The sequence below is a fragment of the Chiroxiphia lanceolata genome, chromosome 5 (assembly GCF_009829145.1).
Source record: "Chiroxiphia lanceolata isolate bChiLan1 chromosome 5, bChiLan1.pri, whole genome shotgun sequence".
Taxonomy (NCBI): Eukaryota; Metazoa; Chordata; class Aves; order Passeriformes; family Pipridae; genus Chiroxiphia; species Chiroxiphia lanceolata.
This window is the reverse complement of record NC_045641.1, coordinates 69593543-69616310: the sequence shown is the minus strand read 5'-3', so window position 1 is coordinate 69616310 and position 22768 is coordinate 69593543. Positions and strand designations below refer to the sequence as shown.

Sequence of the window (22768 nt, the reverse complement as noted above, 5' to 3'; positions counted from 1 at the left end):
TCTTAATACAGCAGGTTCCATCCTCTTGTAAAAACTGTAAGGGAATCAAAGACCATTTGACCTTTTAACCAAAGGTGGCCTCCTTCAATCATATATAGAAGAAGAAAAAAGGTGTGCATTTGGGCCATGTGTTGGAAGAAATAATAAGCAACTTCTTTTATTAATATCGCAAATAATAACAAAATCCACTGCCTAAATTCAGATGTATGTGGGGTCACTATGAGGGCTCAGTGTGGAGTTGATTCTACAATTTGGAAAACTTTCATCTTTTCTCAGATGTCTTTCATGGGCCCTATTTACGGTTTTGGAAATGAAGATGTAGAGGAGAAAGTTCACTTTTTCTACTATTTTTTGTGGGTTCTTTCTGCGGTTTTTCTCTTGGCTTTCTTCCCATGCATATACAGGATGCAGCCTGATTTTATTAATTGCCATCAGAATTTTACTCAGCAATTCCTCAGCATCTTCAGCAACTCCAACAGCTGTTTTCAGTTTCTCTCTTTTCTCTGAGCAGCTAAGAATAAGGATTTCCTCAGTTGAGCGGCCACTAAAATTGTTTTGCATATGTTTTGTAGCAATTTCTTGCTTTACAGTGTTCCTAATATGTCAACACACCCCAAACCAGGTTGCACCACATTCCAGCCTGAATTACTGAATTAATCCTGCAGAATGATGAAATTCACCATAGCAGGTCTTTTCTGCTCCTTTTCCTCCCGTTGGGTTTCTGTCTCTTTTGATCAGATTCTTTATTCTTCTATTAAATTAATAAATCCAAATTAAGTATAACACTGTTTCTCTACTTTGCAATGATGCAGTGAGCTGGAAACTGCTACATATTGCTTGGATTAGAAAAGGATAAAATAGGGGGAAAGTTAGTAAAAGTCACAAGCTTTTGTGAATTTGACTTTGTGTAAAATTGTCCACAGAGTGTGCAGTGACTAGAATTAGAATCCAGTTGTTGCAGCGTCTAGTGTAGCAGAGACCATTTCTTGAACTCAAAGCCCACGAAGTTAAACTAATTATTACAATGCATATTGCAATAAATACAGCCGTCTATCTTGCACCTTTGACAGTTCTGAAAGTAGATGGACATACCATCCCTTATTCCTTAATTGTGAAATTCCTCAGAATATGTGGGAAAGTCAGAGTGTGAAAATATGAAGTTGTGGGGTGATATGAAATAATTTTCATGTCATCTCATTCCATCTTTATACTGTTGCACTTCTTAGCAGCAAAGATGCATTTTGTGCATTTTAAAGTAAACTAATTAATTAAAGTCTACCGTAGCTATTCAGACTGCTTGGAAACACAGCTGTCATAATTTATTATGGTACCATTTCTCGGCAGTCTTTATTTTTAATGAGAACCCAAGAGTTGTGAATTTCAGCCATTTAGCAGGCTTCCCACTTTACAGGGCTTTCAAATGTTATATCTTTTCTGGTTTGACTTTATGAAGAGAAGAAAAAAAGGCCAGGTCAGGCTGATGACCCAGGAAGCAGCATTTCATTGAAAGTTCTTTACAGCTGCCTCTGGGAATGCTCTAGGGAAGCAGCAGTTTCACTATATTTATTTTAAAAGTGGAATATTACAGGGCTAAAGGAAAAAGCACTCAGGGGAAAAGGAAAGAGATGTGCAGGAAAGGAGCGAAAAGCCCAGAGCAGCACAAGTATGATGGCTGGTAGAGAGAGAACAATCAAGACAACTAGTAAATATTTCACAAAACAAAGACAAAATATGTTTTTATATATCTTTTACTGCTCAGGAAAATATTTTCCCTTAAAAAACTTCTCAAAACACTTGCTGGAAAAACCAGCTTGCTGACCAATACCTTTTTGCTCTTGTATTTTGACACATTAGAAAATCTTCATTTAAACCTCTTCTTTTATTTATATAGTATCTATCTTAAATTCTCATTCATCTAATCATCTTTCTGCTCAAGGTGAGACAAAAGCGATTTATTTTTTACTTTGTGTACTTTTCTCACATTTTGGCCCTTTTTGGGCTAGTGTCAGTAATAGTAAAGTAGGATAATGTAGTTACTCTGCTCTTGCACATGAGAGCTAAGGACCAAATAGTTCTTGCTCCTCATATTTTCAGTGGGGAGGGAGAGAAATATCCAACAAGGAGTATCAGTCTCCTTGCATTATTTTTTGCTGTCTTTTTTTTTTTCATTTTTATTTTTCATTTTTAATTTGGGCCTGTCCCCATTTGAGACCTTGAGTGTGGAAGCAGAACTCTTGACAGCAGCAACCAGGAGAGGAATAAGCGCTGCCTGTGCCTGCAAAGGAGCCACTGCTCATCCCAGCTTCCCTTAGAAACCTTCATGGAAATATCACTGGCGTAGTAAGGGTACGTTTTGGGCTTTCGTTCTGATAAAACAGCACTTCAGAAAGATGTAAAAATCTACTCCCAGGCTGAAAGGAATAGAAGAAGCCAGCTCACAGGCTGTGCCTTCCAGAGAGCAGACAAAGCCTTTTTCTTCTGAATCAGTCTCCCTGCTCGGACACTCCCTGATTTTAGTCATTCAGTAGCTATTTGGAGGCTTTCCCAATGCTGGAAAGATAAAAATATTTCATTTGGGTTTTCATAAGCCTGTCATTAAGCAGGCAGTGTTCCCTGGGTGAAAAGAAGTTTTTTTTCTGGGGAGCAGGTTGAAGCAGGAGGCTGAGACATCTCAGGAAAACTGGCCAAAATAATTATTGGGCTTTATGGTAATCTGTTGTTCAAACCCAGGAATTGTCACACCAAGAAGTTTGATTAGTACACTGAAAAAAACTATGGAGAAGTTGCATAACCCCATGAAACTAAGTGGTTTTGAAAGTATTTATTTCTTTCTGGAGAGAGTACCTTACGTAGTTTGGAAAAATTAGCTGCATTTATGCCTGTTTATAATGTCTAAGTTGTTTTTGCCTAAGCTACAGGATAATTTATACTGAGTTTTAATTATTTCTTTTTCCATCATCTTCATGAGTGTTAATGAAGGCTAGTTTTAAGGTCTGTTTTCAGGGATGTTTGCCAGAGGTCAGTGTACCATTTACAGCAAGCCAAACTGAGTGCCAGCCCAGCAAACAAACCTTCAGCTCCCCTTCCCCCTCTTATGTGTTTGTTTCCTCCTTCCTTGTATTTTTTGAAGGAAAAATGGTACAAAATGTTGTTATAATCAGAGTAATCAATAATTATAGGAACACAGAATGGTCCATCTTCCACTTCTAGGAGTTTCCTTCTTCTTGCCCATCCTGAAGATGGTCTCAACATTCGCCTTTTAGTGTCCATGGGTCTGTTCTCAGTCTCCATGACCTTCCCAGAATACTAATTGTTTACTCCCGTTCAGGCCCCTTGGATGCATCCCATCTATCCACTCCCACATTCCATCTTCCTTAGCCAGGGTAACACTTTGCTCCCCCAAACTCGCTACGAGACACTGACACCTGGGAGGTCTGAGAGCAGAACTTGCAAGTAAATACTGTGAATTTATATTTTCTATACAGGCTTAGCAGGAATTCAGAATATTTCCTCTGCTGAAGTTAAGGTTTGCTATCCAAGTATCTGTGAATGGACATCAAGACGTTAGTAATTAAGCAAGAAACAAAAGAATAAAGTGATGGAACCCTTGTTTCTCAGATCCCATGCTTTAGGGATTGGCAATTTTTGCAAACAATTAATTATTCCTCTCAAATTGGACAAAACTAGCTGTTACTTGATCAGATTTTTTCAAAGGGTGCCATTATACTGGAATGTGATTTGCCATGCTACATAAGCAAAGGGAAAGAGAAGGTAAACTGGGGGAACAAAAAAGAACAGTAATTAGAAAAATACCTCTTACATGTACCTTCACATACTGTATAAAAATATGTAATTTAAAATACTGTATTTTAAATATAGACACTTCCATGTGGAGTTAATCTAAAGCAGCTTGAAAAGTGGAGAGTTTTATTTGACCTTTAAGTTGCAGGAAATCTGAAGTGGTTTTAAATCTGAAGTGGTTTCAAAAGGCTTGTGAAGCTCTTTTTTAAATTTTGTTTTACCTGCAAGGTGAAGACTTTTAGCTTAATTTCTCTTTGCAGTTCTGGCTGATTTTCCTTTTGTGCTATGCCAGGAGAGTGCAGTGCTTTGGAGCATCTCCTGCCCTGGGATTCTCCAGTCTGTAGCTGGTGTATTATCTACCACGAGAGAGGAGATGCCGCTCTGAGAGCATGAGCAGTGGATTTTATGAGCAACCTAAACCAATTTTACTTCCCATGCAGGCACTCCAAAGAAGTTAAGGGTGACAGCAGGTAATAAAATGAAGTTCATCTTTGTGGCATGGTGTTGAGAGAGAGGGAGGAGGAATGAGAAAAAGGCAGATGCTACTCAGTGATAAATGGGCAGAAGTCCCCAGGCTACTGGCATTGAAATGTGAAATGGAGATGAACCCAAGGTAGTTTCATCATGTTTAGGCAAAGACATTGTGATGCTTTTTTGTGATGCTCTGTCTCATCCCTCTCTGATGACAGTCGGCAAACCAGGGAGAGGTTTTAAAGAACAGTCTGAGCAAAAGATTTGACTGGAAAAGATACACGAGGAAAAATTTAATAGTAGAATACATAACAAGCACTGATTGAGATGAAAGGAGGAGGAGGAATAACTAGACTTGATTTAAAACTTGGTATTTCCTTCCCTCAGGGAATTCTACTAACTTCAGCATTTATGTTTATGCTGTATAGGAATACAAAAACCTAAAATCTAATTTCTGTGCTAGAATGTAGGGTTACAAAAAATTTTGGTTTTCAGAAGGAGAAAAGATGGTGTGGAGCTTTTTTGAAAGACCTAATTAACACTATGTCCTCCTCCACCACTTTGGATGAGTCCTGGGAATGGCAATTCAGAGATCTCTTCATTGACCACTACGAGCTGTGGTCACTGACCAAGCACTTTTATCCTCGTGAATGACATTTATTCATCTCCTGCTTTGCATGTGGAGAGCTCTGTCAGAATGAAGGTCCCAGCATAGGCCAGGATTTTCATGAGTGTGTGTTTGTGGGGAGATACAGTCCCTCAGGAGGCACAGCTGACAGTGATAATATATTGTAGGTTGTGACATGGCGGAACATTTTCAATAAGAAGTTGAGGAAGTTGTGTGTGCTCTCAGAGGAAAACCATGGCACATGTAGTGTGCTGTGTAGAAAAAATAAAGTAAAATGCACAGTTTATTGAACCTTACTGAGATGAAAAGTAGGTTTTATAGCGAGAGAAGTGGGACATTTATGCAACGCTTCATAAAGTTCATGTTTAATTCAGCTCTACCACAAAGATCTCCAGATCAGCAGGTGTGCAGCAGCCATCAGCTCTTTTCCTGCAATGAATACTTCTGTGAAAGGGATATTTATTCCTGTGGAATGGTATTTAATTGAGATGGTCTCTATGTAATTTTGAGGGAGAAAAGGCCTCTCTAGTAGCTCGTGCAAGTTTTTCTCTTCATTAAGAGGCTGTAAAACACCTGCCCTAGGAGTCATAATAACAGGAAAAACCCCAATTAGCTCATTTCAGGTGCCATACTGCAAAGATCAAACTGCTACTTGATTAGTTTTTAGCCTGTGGGCTAAAGCGACTCCTTCACGGAAAATGGAAGTTACAGTGGACAAGGAATTCTGAAGTGCAGGCAGGTCACAGCTGGTCCCTTGTTTCACAGCTTTGCTTGTGTGGTCCAGCATTTAACCAGATCCCAATGTAACAAGGGCCTTTCCCATGTCTCTGTGAGTGGAGGTTCCCCTTGCTGATGGGTGGCACAGACAGGACACCCAAGGGACACCAGGAGATCACTGAGCTCCTTTCTTTTCGAGGTGTTTCATGCCATTCTCCTCCCACCTTCCTCCCTACCATGCCCTGCGAGTCAAGGGAGGCTTGTTTCAGTCACAGCTACTCAGTCTGTTTGCTTAGGATTGTGGTTTAAGGTCCTTACAGTAAAAGGGACAAGCTCTTTTTTGTATGTCTTAACTGTGTCAATATTGTCCTTTGTTAAGTGGGGGGACAAGTTGTATGAGTGAAGCATACATATTTTCACTTGTACTTTACCAAACTTTTCAAGAAAATCTGTTGGATACAGCTGAAATAGGTATATTCTCTGTGAGGAGAGAAAGTAATTCTTATTTTTATTCTGAGTGTCTACTGGTTTCTTGCTGGACTGACTGGTTTTACTCTAGGATAGGGCACAAGGAAGATCTACAGCCTGAAATCTGTTTGCTTTGATGTGTGGAGAAGAACATGAAAGCATCATATTACACTATTTCAGTGAAAATGAAGATATAATACACTCTAGAATAAAGGGGCTCTTTTTCCTAGTCATTAGGAAAGGAGTGCTAAATTGTCTTAACAGATTGTAGTGTGTGAAGAATAGTTCTGCTGTCACAGGCTGAAACCTGATTTATGCTGGAGTTGTTTTGTGATAAAGTGACTCATCCTTCAATTCAACTGCAAATTAAAAATGCTAAACCCATTGTGCAAAGAGCAGGGTATATCTTCTAGAAATATCTGTCAAATAAAAAACTCACCTGGGCTACAGTGTCAACTTGCCTGTAGGTGTTGCAATTCTTCTCCCATGTTTCATGGTATGCCATGACTGCGTGTGCCCAGTGTGTCCTAGAGCTGTTTTATTTCCTAATAACTAATGGCTTCTCTACTTCCTGCAAACCTTACAGCACCTCCCTCACAGCAAAGAGAAAGGAGGGACTGGATGATCCCTGTGCTATGCAAAAATTTTCCCATATTACTAGGGAGTTGGGCTGGCTTTCCTGACTAAGCTAACTGCATGCTGATAAGCTTCTGTAAGGGCTGATTTTTTTCCAGGTAAGCCATGTTCCTAAATCCTTGCCCTGTAAGGGATGCTAAAGCTTCTCTTCAATGCTGGGCTAGGATTTTCCCTTTTAAGGGATCCCCCTCAGTCCTCACTTCTCCATTACCAGCTGTGACTCTTTCATACAAGTGGTGGTTTAAGGCTGATGGTGGCTACCGTGGTTTTGTTTTATGCCTCCTTGCTTGCTGGCCAACGTGGCCTCTTTCAAGCTTCCCAGTTCAGAAGACAACCCTGCATGTTGTCTTCTAAACATCGCTATGATTCTATAAATGAGGGGAAAGAAAAGAAAGTCTTTGAAGGGAAGTAGCAGAGTATTGGCAAAACACCCACAAGGAGTTGGAGAGGTAGACTGAAATTGAGTGAGCCATCATGCAAATCCTGGGGAAAGTTACTATAACCGTAATGATTGTTAAATATTAAAATTGGAGTACTTGCTGAAAAAAGGTAGAATTAATGTTCTTGCTGACAGGCCAGTGTTTCACAGTTTGAAGGCCTTGGCAATGATACAGGACTAACAAAGTCTTGCTTTTTCCTGCCTCTGCCTCATCTGTTGTGAGACCACTGTCTCACAACACCCTCTGCAGTGCTGACACAAGTCTTTCTCAAGCCACATCCTAAACCAGTGCAGTGTATTTGTTTAATTCACAACTTGACCACACAAGATTTCTTCCTGCACAAGTGAAGGGGCAAGAAAATATGGCCTGAGTTGCTAAAGGTAGAAATTTCTAGAAAACCTTAAAGCTGCTGCCAGAACCTCTGTGTTTAGCCAGAGTGCAACTCATAAAAGAGAGCAGTTGAGGGTCAGTGGTGCTTCTCCCTTCTGAAATACACTGCACTGATTGTCTCAGTCTTACTGTCAGAACTGAAGAGTGTTGTAATTAAGGCTTATGAATCTACACGTACAGCAAACTAATTGGCTCAGGCTCTGTCTCAGTTAAACTTCAGGTACTGTAAATTTGGAAGGATCAATCTGCTATCAGAAGATTTTCCTGTAGTGTAAAGATGATTTAAGAACCTCTGTATCACCTACAGGCATCGCCGTGCTTTACACTCATTAGTGCTGCTAATTGCTTGTATGGAGCGTTTGGCACCTGGCAAACCTGACACCTCACAGCCAGCTGGGGAACCTGGCAGTGCAAAGGTGCCTTTCTTCTGCTTTCCCTTGGCTTTTAGATGGCAGATAATAGTTTTTATTTTCTGTTATTGTTTCTAAGGATGATCTGCTTGTTCTGTGAAATACTCAATATAAGTTCTTTCTGTCCTGCTAAACTCCACGACTTTCTAACCTGAATTGGAATGCTGAAGTTTTCTGTAGGTCTGGAAAAATCTACAAGAATACCTGACTCTTATTTGTAAGAAACAGGTCATCCAGTCTCTTTAGACAACCTCTTTATCCTCTTGGAATTTTGGGTACACAGGATCACTCTAATTGCATTTATTCTTCAGCCCCTCAATATGTATGTCTTAACAGCAACCATTTTATCCTCAGAGTTACTAGCAGATTTCAAATAGATCAAATAATTTCCAAGTAAGTATCATTAATATCAAATTAATATTTTTTTCCCAGGACAAATCACCTACCATTGTCCTTCCTGTATCTGTGCTTAAGCTTCCCTCTGTCAAAAGGCTCACACTGTATTCACAGGCATGATTTCTTTCCCTTCCAGTTATTTAGGACTGTGTCTCTTGCAGGACATCTCTGCCATTCAGTTGTTAAAATCCAAGTTTCTTGGCATGTGTTCAGTACAAAATCAAAGAGGAGGGATGTGGTGGCAAAGCCTACAGTGAATGTGGTGGCAACTTCCCAAAACCAACATTGGCTTCCAGTGCAAATTAAGGCCACCTTGGAGCATTGTTTACTCTGCCTTCAAATACCTTTCTGATAAAACAGGGATGCTTGGGTTGCACTGTTTCTCTGACTGCCACCTTTTTTCTCTCTTCATCCTCTTTTGGAAAGGGGTCAACAAAGAGAATTGGCAACAGTTATAACAGGGAGTCTCTGTAGGTTGTGAGTACTCAGCCAGGAAAAATTTTCAGGAAGCCAAATATGCTGAGTTTTGGGCTGATTTGCACTGCCAGGGGAAAAAAAAATGTTTTTCCTAAAATAGCATTTTGTGCTACAGAGACTTCAAAAAATAAAATTTTGAGTAGAGAGAAACACCTCTCCCATTTCATTTTGCTTTTGCTCTCAACAACAGGGAGGTCCTGCTTTTATGCCATTAAACTGGAGAGAAAAAATGGTTGTTACTGCCACGTATTACTTTACTACTCTCTTTTCCCTGAGAGGTGTAGTTGAGTGGGAGCCCTAATCTCTGTGTGCTTATTTTAGTAAATATCTCTGTATCGCAGGAAGTATCCTGCCTCAAAGATTACTTTTTGGCGAGGTCAGTGTATATTTTGGCTGTTAGTAACAAAATTTTTTTTCTTTCTTGTGGAAGCCTAGTGTGGATACATGCTACTTACTGTGTCCCTGCCCAGCTGAGCTGTGTATTTTGGCAAAGGATTTCCAGCCTGGCAATCTCTGTGTACTTTATGTCAGCCCTTCTTAATAGGACTCTTATCTGGGCCCAAGATTAGCAGTAAGAAATCCAAGGTGGGGGATGTCCAACACATGCTGCAAGGCTTGGAGGTGAATAATTTGTGTCTGAAGAACAAGGACAATGAATGCAATGGCACTGGCACTGGCAAGAGGACCTCGTGCCTTTTGGCTGCTGTTTTGAGAAGAAGGGATTGGTAACAGTTTGTTTCCTGAGAGGTAGTTCCACACACACAGGTTGCTACAACACATGTTGATGTTTATTTTCACAGCATCTCCAGGATCTGGTGTGAGGACAGACTCTGGACTTGTGTGGGACTCTTAATGGATTGCAAGGATCCAGGATATGAGAGACCTGGTTAAAAAGGCAAATCTTTTGTGTTCTGCTTGGCACAAATGAACTAAGAGGAGGAGATCAGGCTTATTCTGAATATCAAAATTTAAAATACACAAAATTACAAAGGTGTAAGACAGAATGAGGCTGCTTTCTGTGTCTTAGGACGATGGAGCTAAAAGCACCAAAGCAACTTGATACTGCTTGAGAACTAGTAACATTTGCTTGATATTTATATCTTCAGACTGTGAGCTTTGTTTCGAAGGTCATGAGGTCATACAAAAGTTAAAGAGAGCATCATTTCTTGGAAAAATGTAATAAAAAAATCATTAACAGGAATTGAGTCATAAGTTGTTTTTTCTTAAATGATATGGGTAAATACTTCCATTTTAGAGGGGTCCTAAATACTTCTACCTTGGAACATAGCAATCTCCTGTCCCTACAAGAATAGAAAAGGCTTTAAAAAAAGAACGATCATAGGAGGCGTATTTATTTTTGTATTTCACTGTGCTACTTGAAACTATGCTAATATACCAACTCTGTGTGGTCTTGTGCATTTTCAGGGCAGGCACACCCTAATCCATTCCAAGGAATTTCTTTATTTTATAGATCATGCTAGGATAAGATGGGGGGGAACCAAGATTGCGAAATTTGTGGATATTTTTATTTATCAGATAATTAATATCTTAATTGTTGGCCAATAAAAAGTAAAATTAAAAAGTAATTTAAAAAATTTATTCAGTATAGGAGCATGTAAATTTTGAATGCAGAGCTTCTTAACGACGAGAAGGAAATTTGTAATTAAGGAGAACATATGCGCACTAACTTGAACTTGGCACTGATTACAACAGGATTATTCAAATACTTTAAACTTAATTCAAACTTTTCTTGAACTTTTAGAACTAAATCATCATTGAATTACTTCTTTCCATTCCCTTCTTGCATTTCAGTGCACAGAGGATATATTAGGTGACATTGGTACAGTCTGACCATCCTTTTTCTGATTCTGCACTTATGTTTTATTCAGTGCTGGATTTTTTTGAACTTCTATGAGTGAGCCTTGTCATCTCTCATCAGCTTGTCTTCTAAATATTGGAGAAGAGGGGAAGAAAAAAAATTGGTCCCTGTATTTGGAAAAGGAGGAAAAGTTTTCTCTGTGCCAGCCAAGAGGCATTTTCTATTGACATTTTATTGTCTCTGCCTTCTGGACAAGTGTATTTCAAAGGCTCCCAGTGCTGCAAAGCTCTCTGCTGCCTCATTATTCAGAGCTGCTGATGTGAAGAGGAAAGTTCCTTAATGTAGCTTTCAGTAACTCCAGGGAATTGTCTCTAGTTTCCTCTTCCTGCTCTTTTCCCTTTATCTGAAGAGTAAATGTTTGTGTTTCTTGGAGAACTTTGGGGAGAGAAATCTGCAGGCTGTGCTGCCTGTCTTTCACAGAAACTGAGTGAGGAGATTTGAGGAGTGTATTTTCCTTGCAGTTTGTGAGAAAATCTAATTGGGAAGGATATATTTTTGATCTTCTGGTTGGCTTCTTCCACATTTGATTATTATTTCCCTCCTGAATCCACGGTTTTGTCTTTTTTTGCTCTTGAGTGAGAGTAATAACTGCATGGCAAAAAAAAAATCAAGAAAAAAAACCTACCAAGAACGAAAAAAAAAACCAACAAAAACACAGGACTTTTTAAAATGTCCATAGGCACCTGAGAATGATGAAATTGTAATACTACAGCAACTATTTTGATAAAATCAATGTGTCTTACAGCATATATGGTCTTTCTTGCTGTTGCGCTCATTGGTTTCTGAAATGGAAGCTACTTCTGATCCCTGTTATAGTATGACCTAAACAAATCTCCAGAAAAAGTGGCTGCTTAGCACTGCATCATTAACTCTAATTCATTAGCAACCCCTGTGAATTGCATTGCTTCTAATACTGGGAATAATAAAATACACATCTTCTTTGTTTCACTGGGTATTTCAGAGACCATTAGTTAATGTGTATAAAGCCGGGGTTGAACAAACACATTACTTCATTAAAAGAAAGCATTTTTAACAGCATAAGGGAGGGATAAACACTGCTGTGCTGTGTTTGCTGTAATAGTGATTCACATATATAAATATATATCAAAAAGTATTTCCACTCTGGTAATTTCTGTGTGACTCAGCTGTGATCAGAGACCTGTTGTGAGTGGTACGACAGCACTTGCATACTTCCCATCCCAAAGGGCTTGGGATGCAGCAAATCTGGAGCCTGCTGGAGGGATATGTGTTTCAGGATTTTGCATCTCTCTCTGTATTTTAAAACAGCATCTTCGGACTCGCCTTACATTTGCTTTTTAGTTTTATTTCTGTTTTCTCAGGCTGTTTATCCTGGTAGAAGAGACAGAGGTGTACAAGTCAGAAGAGTCAAAAATCCTTAAAGCCATCTGATGAGGATCAAGAGCTAGCAAAACTACCTCTTGAGAATAACAAAACTCTCAGAAATGGAGATAATATTTAGTATCAAGAGTGCAATCAGTTGAATTATGAAAGATCTTGTGAAAGTGTTCTTACCGTTAGTAGAATGAGTTCTGCTTACTTATTATGTAGCCCGGTTTCGAATAAGGGAAGAGCTGATGGGAGTAGAAAAAGAAGTTTTAAAACTTAAGTGCAAGTAAGGCCATAATTTCTGTGTTTTGTTGATACCATCTTACAAACTGCGTCTTTAAAATCTATCCCAAAATATTATGGTGGTGGCTGTCAGATATCAAGAAATGAGAGGTTCTCTGTCCATTTCCCATTTCTTACTGAGCTATGTCCTGCATGTGAGGAGGCCCTTATAAGTTGTTTTTCATTTCTTTCAGTTTTTGTTCTCAGTGTTAAGGAAATTATTTTCTGGAATAGTTCAGTTTCCACTTCATCAGTGATGCAGATCGCTGGGTTGTCTCCCAGGAGTGATTTGGCTCCATGTGTTTAGAGATCACAGAACTACTTTGTTTTAAGCTGCTGTGAGTAATTCTGGGTGCAGCACGGTGAGAACTCCTGGATTTGCACACTCAGTTCATTGTGGTAGAAGCTGAATGGAAAGTCCTGCATAAACACACTAACTCAGATACTGATCACAGGGAGTTCTACAAACTCTCTTCTTTGCTGCTCTCTTACATTCTCTTTTTTTTTTTTTTTTTTTAATAGAAGCTATGTTTTGTAGTCACACTTAGCATCCATGACATGGTCACCCTCATCCTACCCATATTTAATAGGTTTTCTTCAGTTTTCTGCTTTGATCAAACGCAGGTTTACTCCTCTGAAAATCCTAGCAGCTACCTTGGAGCTACCTATTAATACATGGCTTGTTTTCACATGGCTAATGATGCTTCTGGCTTAGCTGGGCTGCTTCTGTATTCCCCGCTGAAATTTCCAGAGCAGAAAGCCTTCTCACTCCTGCTGCCTGCATGTTGTGTTTGTGATCCCAAATAAAAAGAAAATTTGCAAGCTCTTAGGATGACATTTGCTGTTGGAAGGGGCAGGGACAAAACCAGTAGTCTCGCTGGTGCATCTGAAACTCTAATTCCCTGGTCCTGAGATATCCTACAGCCTCGGGAGCAGCAGCAGGAATCGGCTGTGCATGTAACTCCGTGTTTGTCTTGCTATAGATCAGGGATTAAAGAGGTGGGGAGTGCATCCAGACAGGGAGTCAAAGCAGTGAAAAGCCTTCCCAGAATGGTGAGGTGTAATGGGAGGCAGAAACACCCTGAACCTGTGCAGTGCCTTCTGTCTCACTGGCTTCTCTCTTAAGAACTCCATTGCCCCTTCCCAATGCTCCACACATGGGTCTTTGCAGGAGGAAGCGGCCTCCTGGACTCTCCTTGCCGTGGTTTCTGTGCATTTCCAAAGGGAGAAGGGGATGTTTGTCAGTTCATCACATTTGCACAATGACAGCCACGACAGGGCAGGAACCTTCCCAGCTGGAACTGCTGCAGCTTTGCTGCTGTAGCTGCCTCGGTCCGTGCACCCTTGTGCTGCCTGTGCAAGGTCCTTATTTCAGTGCCCAGGACTCTGACAGCAGAGCTGTCAGTGTGTTGTGGTTCTAGTTCAGGTAGTGCCAGAATTGTCTTCAACAAGCAGGGGATGCAGGGAAATACTGGAGAGCTGATCACAGATGCTGGCTTGCTGCAGAATGAGCCAGCCAGCAGCATGCACTAAAATCCCCTGTGGACTTCCTGGAGTGAAATATGCTTTGGCTGAGCTTCCTCCCTGTTCCTGAAGGGCTTGATCCTTCCTCTCTGCTGAGAATTCACTGATAGGAGAATGTTGCATAGCAGAAGCCTGGATATCTTCTGTCTTATTTCAGTAGCTGGACAAACCAACAATCCAGGCTGCAGTTGTTGTCTGATGGATTGCCAGGTTTACATCAAATGCTCTAAGTATGAACAACAGACAAAAGTGGTAGAAATGAAGAAAATAAATGCTTTTTGTTTGTATTTAGCCTATCTGAGTTTTGAGTCAAAGGTAAAAGGCAAACCTGTGGTATTTCAATTGATAATGTTCTCTGTCAGGTTTCAATTTAAAAAACCCACTTAAAGATATCTTAAATCTTTGGGCTTGAAAACATGTGTCTGTAATTATATATGCTTTGCTATGAAATTAATAGTATAAACTATCACTCTGGTCATCCTTATAAGAAGACTCCTCTTAGTGAGATATATTCCAATATTTTTATCTTTCAATCCCAACCAAGGCAAGAGTAACCAGGTTCTAGACTAAGCTTCTTAATAAAACCTCAGTATAAAACTGCTCAGACTGCTGAGCTCTCTATTGGAAAGAAAAATAATTACAGTTATTTAATTAACCTTAAATCTGTGTCCGAACACAGCAGGTAATTTTTTCCACTCTGTTAGATCTGAGATCCAAAGTGTGAAATTTCATTTTAGCTTGCTGTCACAGGACTGCTAAACTTCTTAGTGCAGTCACTACATTTTTCTGTTAAGCAGCACAAACCATGCTACTCCATTATCTGAGCTCATCAAGACATTTCCCTCACAACATGTCAAGAGCTTCTCAGCCAAGTAGTTTCCTCTGTCTTACAAGGAAGGTATTAGCAAATTCAGGCAGTATGAAGGGATGAAGGAAAAGGAATATTTGCCCTGTTGCATCTTATAAAGGTTTGCAGTATGAGGTGTTCTATAGCCAACTGTCATCAGGGTCTTGATGACTCAAAAATGGTTGAGGCTCAAGGGAAAAAGCAGTTGACAGATTTTGTGTCTACAACCTAAAAATGGTTTTCTGTGCATGTACTATACAAGTACATGCATATTATTAAAGAAAAGACTTCAGTAAAATCCCTTATACTCTGGGAGATCCAGACAGACCGAGTGTGGAACTCTGGTCGTCAGAAACTGTGTATATTTGAATCCCTACAACTGCCTTGCTTTCTTTCAGCTGGTGTTATTCAGCCAATTATTAATTATTTTGCATTTGTTTTGAAGCTTAATACAAACAAAAATATGCACATATACTCATAAAAATGCACAGGGGTACAGAGCTACTCATGTTTTCTGTTTACATCTTCCACTGGACATAGCTGTGAAAAAGAGTTGTAACAGTAGGAAGGTAAATAAGTGTCTTTTAAAAGCATGGTCATTAAGGGGTCATCACTTCACCATATTCCTGTACATTGTCCTCAGTTTTCTGTAATTTCTTTTTTATGTTTTGTTATGAAAACATATAAATGCAGTTTCATTTGATTTTGTTAAGACTCCTAAGCACTGTGCTTATGTATTTACCTGGCAGGAGAGCTGGATGGAGTGACAGTAGGAAAGGGAAGGCAGTCTCTCCAGGAAGGCAGTCTCTCCATCATTGCATGACATAGATTTACTTACTATATTGATCTACTTGGATCAATATTGCTGTTGACTCAGAATCTTGAGTGAAGACCATTCTTTTTTATGTCATGACAGTGCCTTTGTGAAGAACATGGTTGCTGTAGTCACATAAATACCCCCGTTGCTGCTATCAATCACCACTTCTTTTTTCATTTGTTTCAGAAATGTAGGCAGTTTTTAGTTACCCTGTGTGGTTTGGGCTGTTGTAGGATGGTTTTCTGTGAGTGCTGGAATGGGAAAATAGGTGGGAAGGTAACTACCCTGAAGCTGCTGTCCCTTCAGAGCAGCTGTGCTAAATGGACTGCTCCAAAAGTGAGGCTTGAAAAAAACACCGAAACACTTCATCCTCCTTTTACCCTCAAATTGTATGTGAATATGCTTGAACTGGCCCAGTCATAAAATAATTTAGATTGAAAAATACCTTCAAGATCAAGATCAATTCAAGGCACTTGGCCTTGTTGAACCTCATACAGTTGTCCTCAGTCCATCAATCCGGGTTGTCCAGTTCCCTCTGCAATGCCTTCCTGCCCTCCAGCAGATCAACACGCCCACCCAACCTGCTGTCTGTAAATCCAGCTTTTCCCACAAATGCCATATATGCTGGTGCCAATATTTTTGACAAGGGACAAGACCAAGCAGTGGAAAAGGACAGAAAACCTTCGAATGCTAATACATTAGCTCTTGGATGCTAATTAAGTTATCAACTGAGATCACTAAAATAAAATAAATATGCCAGACCAGACTGTTATCACAGAGAGAGTTACAGACTCCTGATTTAATCACTGAGAGACCTCCCTCCTGCAGTGGTAGGGTGCAGTGTGATTGGTGTGCAGTGGGTAGGGCAAGGGTTCTGATTTAGGGTCTTGGGAGAGGACTGCTGGTTGTAGAGATCCTAGGAGAAAAAGCAAGGTGAAAATGGCTGTGAAGAGTGAAGTGGGGGAAAGAGAAGGGAATGGATTGCCTGCAAAAATGCTCTGACATAGGATGTCTGCATTTAATTATGCTGAGGCAGAGCAAAAAGTCCCTTCTAGTCCTGATCTCTGCATAGCACCTAAGCTTAGATCCTGTGATTTACTCAGTGGCTTTCCAACAACTATCTCTCAAAAAGAGAGAGCTCCCTCTAAAAAAAAAAGGGAGAGTGGGTACAGATGACATGTGATGCAGAAAGGAGCCTGCAGAAACAGCTCCTTTCATGGCTCTGGTAGCTGCAGTTCTTATAAGGTGGCTGATTAAATAGGGGAGAGGCAGAATACGTCCATACTTGAGCTATTGAGAAATATTTGTTCTTGAAAATCCTGTATCACACACGTAGGTATGTCCTCAGCACTGTTGCCTCGTTCCAGCTCTGAAATGTTTATAACCTTGTTTTCATCAGTTTTAGAGAGAACATAGACTGAGAGAGACTAACAGTTTCCACTAAAAACTCAAGGGGATTCTCCTGTGTTGTGTTGCATCAGTGGCCCTTGTGCTTCACTTGTTCTTCTCCAATTCTGAACAGGGTCAAACAGTTTGGGCTGCTGAAAAGAGTCAGATGGTCTCTGAAGCTGTACAGGTAGTGCTTACACAATGACCACGTCTCGAAATTCAAACTTTTGCCCTACATCTTCATCTTGTTCTGTGGGCAGGTCTCTAGCCCAGCAGCCACAACTCCCAGTGATTTCCAGAGGATCAAGAGATGCTGTCCTTATGTGATGCAGCATTCAGCGTTTGCAGGATCAGGCTGTGCACGCTGCTCATTGCCTCCAACTCTTAATTGTGCTGTCACACTGCACTGTCTCTTTAGATTTAACTGTTGTAAATTAACACGAATTGCAAAACTGGTGTGATTCTTCAAATCGTGAAGGGTTTCCGGGAGCAATGAGAGTTTCTCCTTGCATGTTGCTCCTTGGATATGCTGTTATGGAGTTGAGTCGGTACTGTTGGCAAACAAAAAATGATTTGAAATATATTAGCTGGAGAAAAGTGGTTTAACCTTCAGGCTTCTAGCAACAACATTTATATTTGGTGTAAATTGCTGGGAGCAAAATCTCTCGCAAAGAGGATTATCATCAGGAGTTCAGTCTGGCTGTAAATGTGCCCATCTTTGAATCACAGGATTTTATTTCTTTATGCTGCATTAGCATCTATAGTGCCTGTACAAAGGGTGGATTATGACCTTCCTTTTAATTCTGTAGCTAAGTGAGAGAAGGTTTATCTTTGCCAGTTTGTTATTGCTGGTAGGTTGTTAGTGCTGTTAAATAACCATGGAAGTTTAACAAACCATAAGGATCTTTTAATTTGTCCCTAGAACAGCCATTTTAACATCCTCTTTGCTTCATTTTTTGCCATCAGTAAAATTCTCCCCCACCTCTTCCCAAACATCATGTGCTACACAAATCTTCCTGTGGCTAAAAACCTTTGGAAATACATTATGTAACTCGAGTGCATCATTGCTGGTACTTTCTGCTTGTTCTTGTTAGCAGCACAAATGTTGTGCAGTGCTGAACTACGGCCATTTTCCATTCTGAGTCACTGTTATTTATTACTGAAAATGCAGAAAATATTTTAAATATAAAGGCTCTAATCTGAGCTAATTCATGTTGATCCCAGCTGAAATGTTGGTCATGGCAGTGGAACTTCCCTGGTTGTGAGTTTGGCCCAGTAAATGAAATCAGTGGAACTGAGTGACATAAGGCTCCTCTTGGTGTTACTGAGAAGCCAAGAGTTAAGTCACTGTGATGAAAAACAAGTCACTGCTTCAGCTATTGCTACAGAGCATGGTGTGAGACTCTGCTCTGGGACTCTAAGGCCACAGCACGCTCTATTACTTCCAGATGTCCTGGGGCTAAAAATAAGCTGTGAAATCTCTGCAGCAGATCCTGGTGCTCAACAAAACCTTGACATCCATATAAAGCATCTCAAATGACAGAGCCTGCACAACTAATGTATCTGCATACACCTGAGATCTCACTGTGAATTGATGGATGCTGTTAGAGCCCTTGTTTCTAGTGCCAGCACACAGATGAAACATATAGATACTTATTGCATTTTTCTTTGTATTTTTAATTTTTGTTCTTTAAGCATGGAATGGAGCTTTTTGTTGCTCTAGGAGTCAGCAGGTTGGAAAGATGCTTTGTTTCAGAGAGGATTTTGCTCCATAGGAGGTGGTGGTAACACTATCCCTACATCTGCATCCACGTGCATGCTCTCCTTGGATTATAATGATTTACTTCAAGCCGTACAATTGCTGTATATGCATTGGCACTGGAGGAAAATTGCTCATTGTTCATGTATCCACCTCTACTGTCCACAAAAGTGAAAAGATCAGGTTGTTCCTGTTACAGTCCCATTTGTGGGATTATTTATTTGCTGATGATTAAACTAACAACAAGTGCTTTCAGGCAACGAAAAGAATTGCTTTTATGTATTATAATTACATGCCTAGTTTATGGAGTCTCTGTCACACTTCCTGGAGCAAAATGTAAAAGAGAAAATAATTATATGAAGATACATTGTTCAGGCATCCCCAGTGTTCAGTCCATTTTAAACTCATAAAATAATTAATAGACTGAAGAAGCAAATTGATGAGACTGAAATAGTCTGTGACCACTTTATATTGCTTTTTCTGATCTCAGCTATGCAAGTTCTCTGAAGCAACAGAGGAATTTTTCTTTCTGTGCATGTCCCAGTTTAATTATGACTCTGCCAGAATCCTTATTAAAAAAACCTGTCTTATGTATGATTGGATATTTGCGCCCAAGATTAAAAATTTATTTTCAGAGAAGTTATTTAGTCTTAAAGTTAGGCCAGAAGTTATTTAGTCTTAAAGGACTCTCACTGTCTTGTAGCTTTGTTTCAAAAAATATTATTTGTCATTAACTGTAATTTTGGTTTTGAGTTGAAAAGACAAATATCCCAACAAAAAAGCTTCTGAAATGGTTACTGCCCTAGTTCAGTAGGGCATGGAAATCCCAGCAGTGATCTAAGCCATACTGAAATAGTCGCCTGTTCCAGTCTACCTGTCCTTCATTGCTCCCTTTTGCCATCTCTTGTTAACCCCCTGCAGGCTCTGACCTGCTGTTGGCAGTGGCAGGGTTCACATACACATTTCCCTTCCCATCACTTTGGCTTTGGTAGCAGTCAGACTCTTCATTACACCACTACAATCCAGATGTGGATTTGGCATCACTGAAATATGTGGAAGATGAGGACAGTGTAGTTATTCTGTTAAATACCAGCTCAATTGTATCTGCTCTTGGTGGGGGAAGGCTCTCCTGTACTATTCTACTGAGGATATGAGGGTTTTCTTTTGCAGGAGGAAAGCATTAGGTTGGCAGGATTCCCACCTTTCCCTTTGCTTGCCCTTTGGCACATGCCCTGGGCACAGGATCATGGCTTTGTTTGTACCACAGCCCTGTAGGTTGCCCTTTATGGCTGATCCAGAGCAGACTCTTACAGGCACCAGTACCAGAGCTTCACCCTCAGAGCAGCTTGTACACACTTGTGTCTGCAGAGATGCTCAGTGGGATTTCTGGCTCTCTGGGAAAAAGCTAGGGTTTTTTTCCCCACTCCAGGTGAAGATCATTGAGCATCAGAGAGATCTGTGCTGCTGCAGAGTTGCTGCACTCAGTAATTCAGGAGGCATCAGTGATCACTGCCCTGCTCCAGTTAGTGCCTAAAACCTCAGTTGCCTGTAATGACTCACTTGAATTGGGCTACAAGAAGCCCTTGTGTGGGCTTTTCTCCACAATTCAGTGGCTTTCTCACCTTCAGTCAGTTTTGGAACAGAGAGGAACCTTAGGCTAAGAAATTGTCTTTATCCTTCTTTACCTCAGTAAGGGTCAGCTCACAGCAATTGCTGACCATGTTTCAAACTTCAGATAGTTCTACCAGACACTTAATCTCCTGCAGTTTAATTGACTGGGAAATAGTTAATGCTCAGTATTGACTGTTCTTTCATTAAAATCAAAAGTAAAGTATGACCTTCTGCAGCAAACAATTTTTGTTCCATTGACTGAATACAAAAAGCCAAAAAGGCGTGCATAAAGTTCTCTGTGTTTTGAAGTAGACATCCAAAGGGTTAGGTCAGCAGGCATTTCTTGGATCACACCCTTTAACCTCAGAAATCTTCTGGTTCCTTGAAGTCTCCATACCTTCTTCAGTACTTTCTTTACAAAGACCAAGCAAAATTATTTAAAACAGAGAAGAATAAATCACACTCTTAAAAATACAAAAGAACCCAAAGATAGTTCTAAAAGATAAAAAAGCCAAAACTAAGTTGAAAGGAAAATTTTAGCAATCCTGAATATAAACTGAAATCTGCCTTTTATTTTGGAACCTAGTAAAAACCTCTTTAAATTTGCTCAGACAGCGGAGATTGAGGGATCTGTCTGAACATATCAAATTGAAGCATTCTGGCTCTTGTGTCATGATCTCAAAACATCAATTTGTTTGTGCATATTAAACAAATACACAGATATTCTTTCCTGATAGTGATCATGGCATCAAATGGGTACAAGATTTTTGTATGTTCTTCTAAAGCTCCTTTAGGAAAGGGAAAAATAAATGTACTGCATGCAGACACAAATCTGATCCCTTAATAGGCAAACATCATCTCATTCTTTGTGGCTTTTTATTGTGGATGAGGCCCTGAGCAATGGGATCCAGCTCTGATACTGGCCCTACTAACTGTGTGCTGCCTCACTTGGACTGCTTTGCTGTAGAAAATAGAAAGGATGTGATTTTTCTTCCTTTGTCTTTAAACCCTGTAGAGTTAAGCCAAGAATCAAGAGGAACAGGAGATTGCCTTAGAAGTTCCTTTTTTCAGTGGCTGTGCGCTTCCATTTTCGTCATACCAGAATAGCTTGGGAGATGCAGTTGATTTCCCAAATTTATGGAATCAAACCTTCAAAATGGTCTCAGACTAGATGGGGAAGAACTGTCAGTTATGTGTGTGTAGTCCTTGCCAGAAACACTGAATGAAGTTTGGCTGCACGGTTAATTTTAGGGACACTTCAAAGTAGTGTGATTTATTTATTTTGCTATTCTAGCAGGCATTGGACATCTGGCCAAAACAGATGAAGCCTCTTTTGGATAACTTTGAAACAGATAACCCCAATGAAACAACGTAATAAATTGATGTCCACATGTGGAAACCTTTAACAGTTATTTGTGCAGTGATCTACAACTATAAGGCAAAACAGAAATGTTTAGTGATGCAGGTGGGAAGTTGCTCTCTACTCCTCAAGTGGGGGAAGGAGAGGAACTCCTATTAAACACTGTGGTAATCTCCAAGTTTGTGGTGCAAAGTACTTTCTAAATGTACCTTTTTTTCTAGCAGCATATTAGGTGAGGTTAGGAAGATATGATCTTCTGAATATGAATTTGAAGTAAGGATCCAGTGGCTGGAAGTCTTATATTTTATCTTTTTGTTTCCTGATGGTCAGTAGATTTTGTATGGTCTCTACTGACTAAGGACTTCTTAATTTTTCTGTGTTGCAGGGCATGTGTCGTGACAAATTTCTTAAGTCTTTTGTCATCTCCATTTTATCTGGCTAAACTACCAGCTCCTTCTGGCCCTACACACCCTTTCACACACTCCCAGGTTCTGCAAGTTTCTGTCATCCAGTATCACTCAGTTTTTCCGAACCTGAATGAGATGTGACATTTCGTTATAAATAAGTTCATTATCTAAGAGTTTAACCTGTTTGTTTAACTTCCCAAGTGGCCAGCTCTTTAATAAGACCAGGTTTTTAATAGGCCTAGATGGACCTTCTGTGTTCATTTAAATTATAATCTAGACCATATCTGAAAGTAGGCTAATACCCAAATCCACTGAGCCAGAATACTCACAGCTCTTAGTTCGTAAAATTGTGTCCCTCAGAACTTATTCTGCTTGACCCACTTTCTAAACCAGATTCTACACCTGATGATTCGTTTTGGATAAAGAAATTCGGGGATTTTCATTTGTTTGATGTGAAGTACTGTGGTCCCAGGCAGCACTGGGAAAGAGGAACAAGAACAATGTATGAAGGCTTGTGGTTTTTTCTCTAAGTCAGGCACTTCACTGTGCCTCAGTGGTTTACTAGGCTTCAGAAATGCAAAAGGTTTGGTGAAAACAGGGACTCTTAGAAGACTGCAAAAACGCAACAAATGCAGTATTTAAGTCTTGATGTATTTGCATTTTATTAGCGTGCAGTTCACTCATGCTGAGAAACTTGAAATGGCCAACAGTG

The 22768-nt window shown here is 40.0% G+C and overlaps 1 protein-coding gene across 3 annotated transcripts in view; it reads left to right on the top strand.

Moving 5' to 3' along the window:
* The window catches only part of FAR2 (fatty acyl-CoA reductase 2), a 136205-nt gene that overhangs the window by 37923 nt on the left and 75514 nt on the right, over positions 1 to 22768 (top strand). The window lies entirely within an intron of this gene.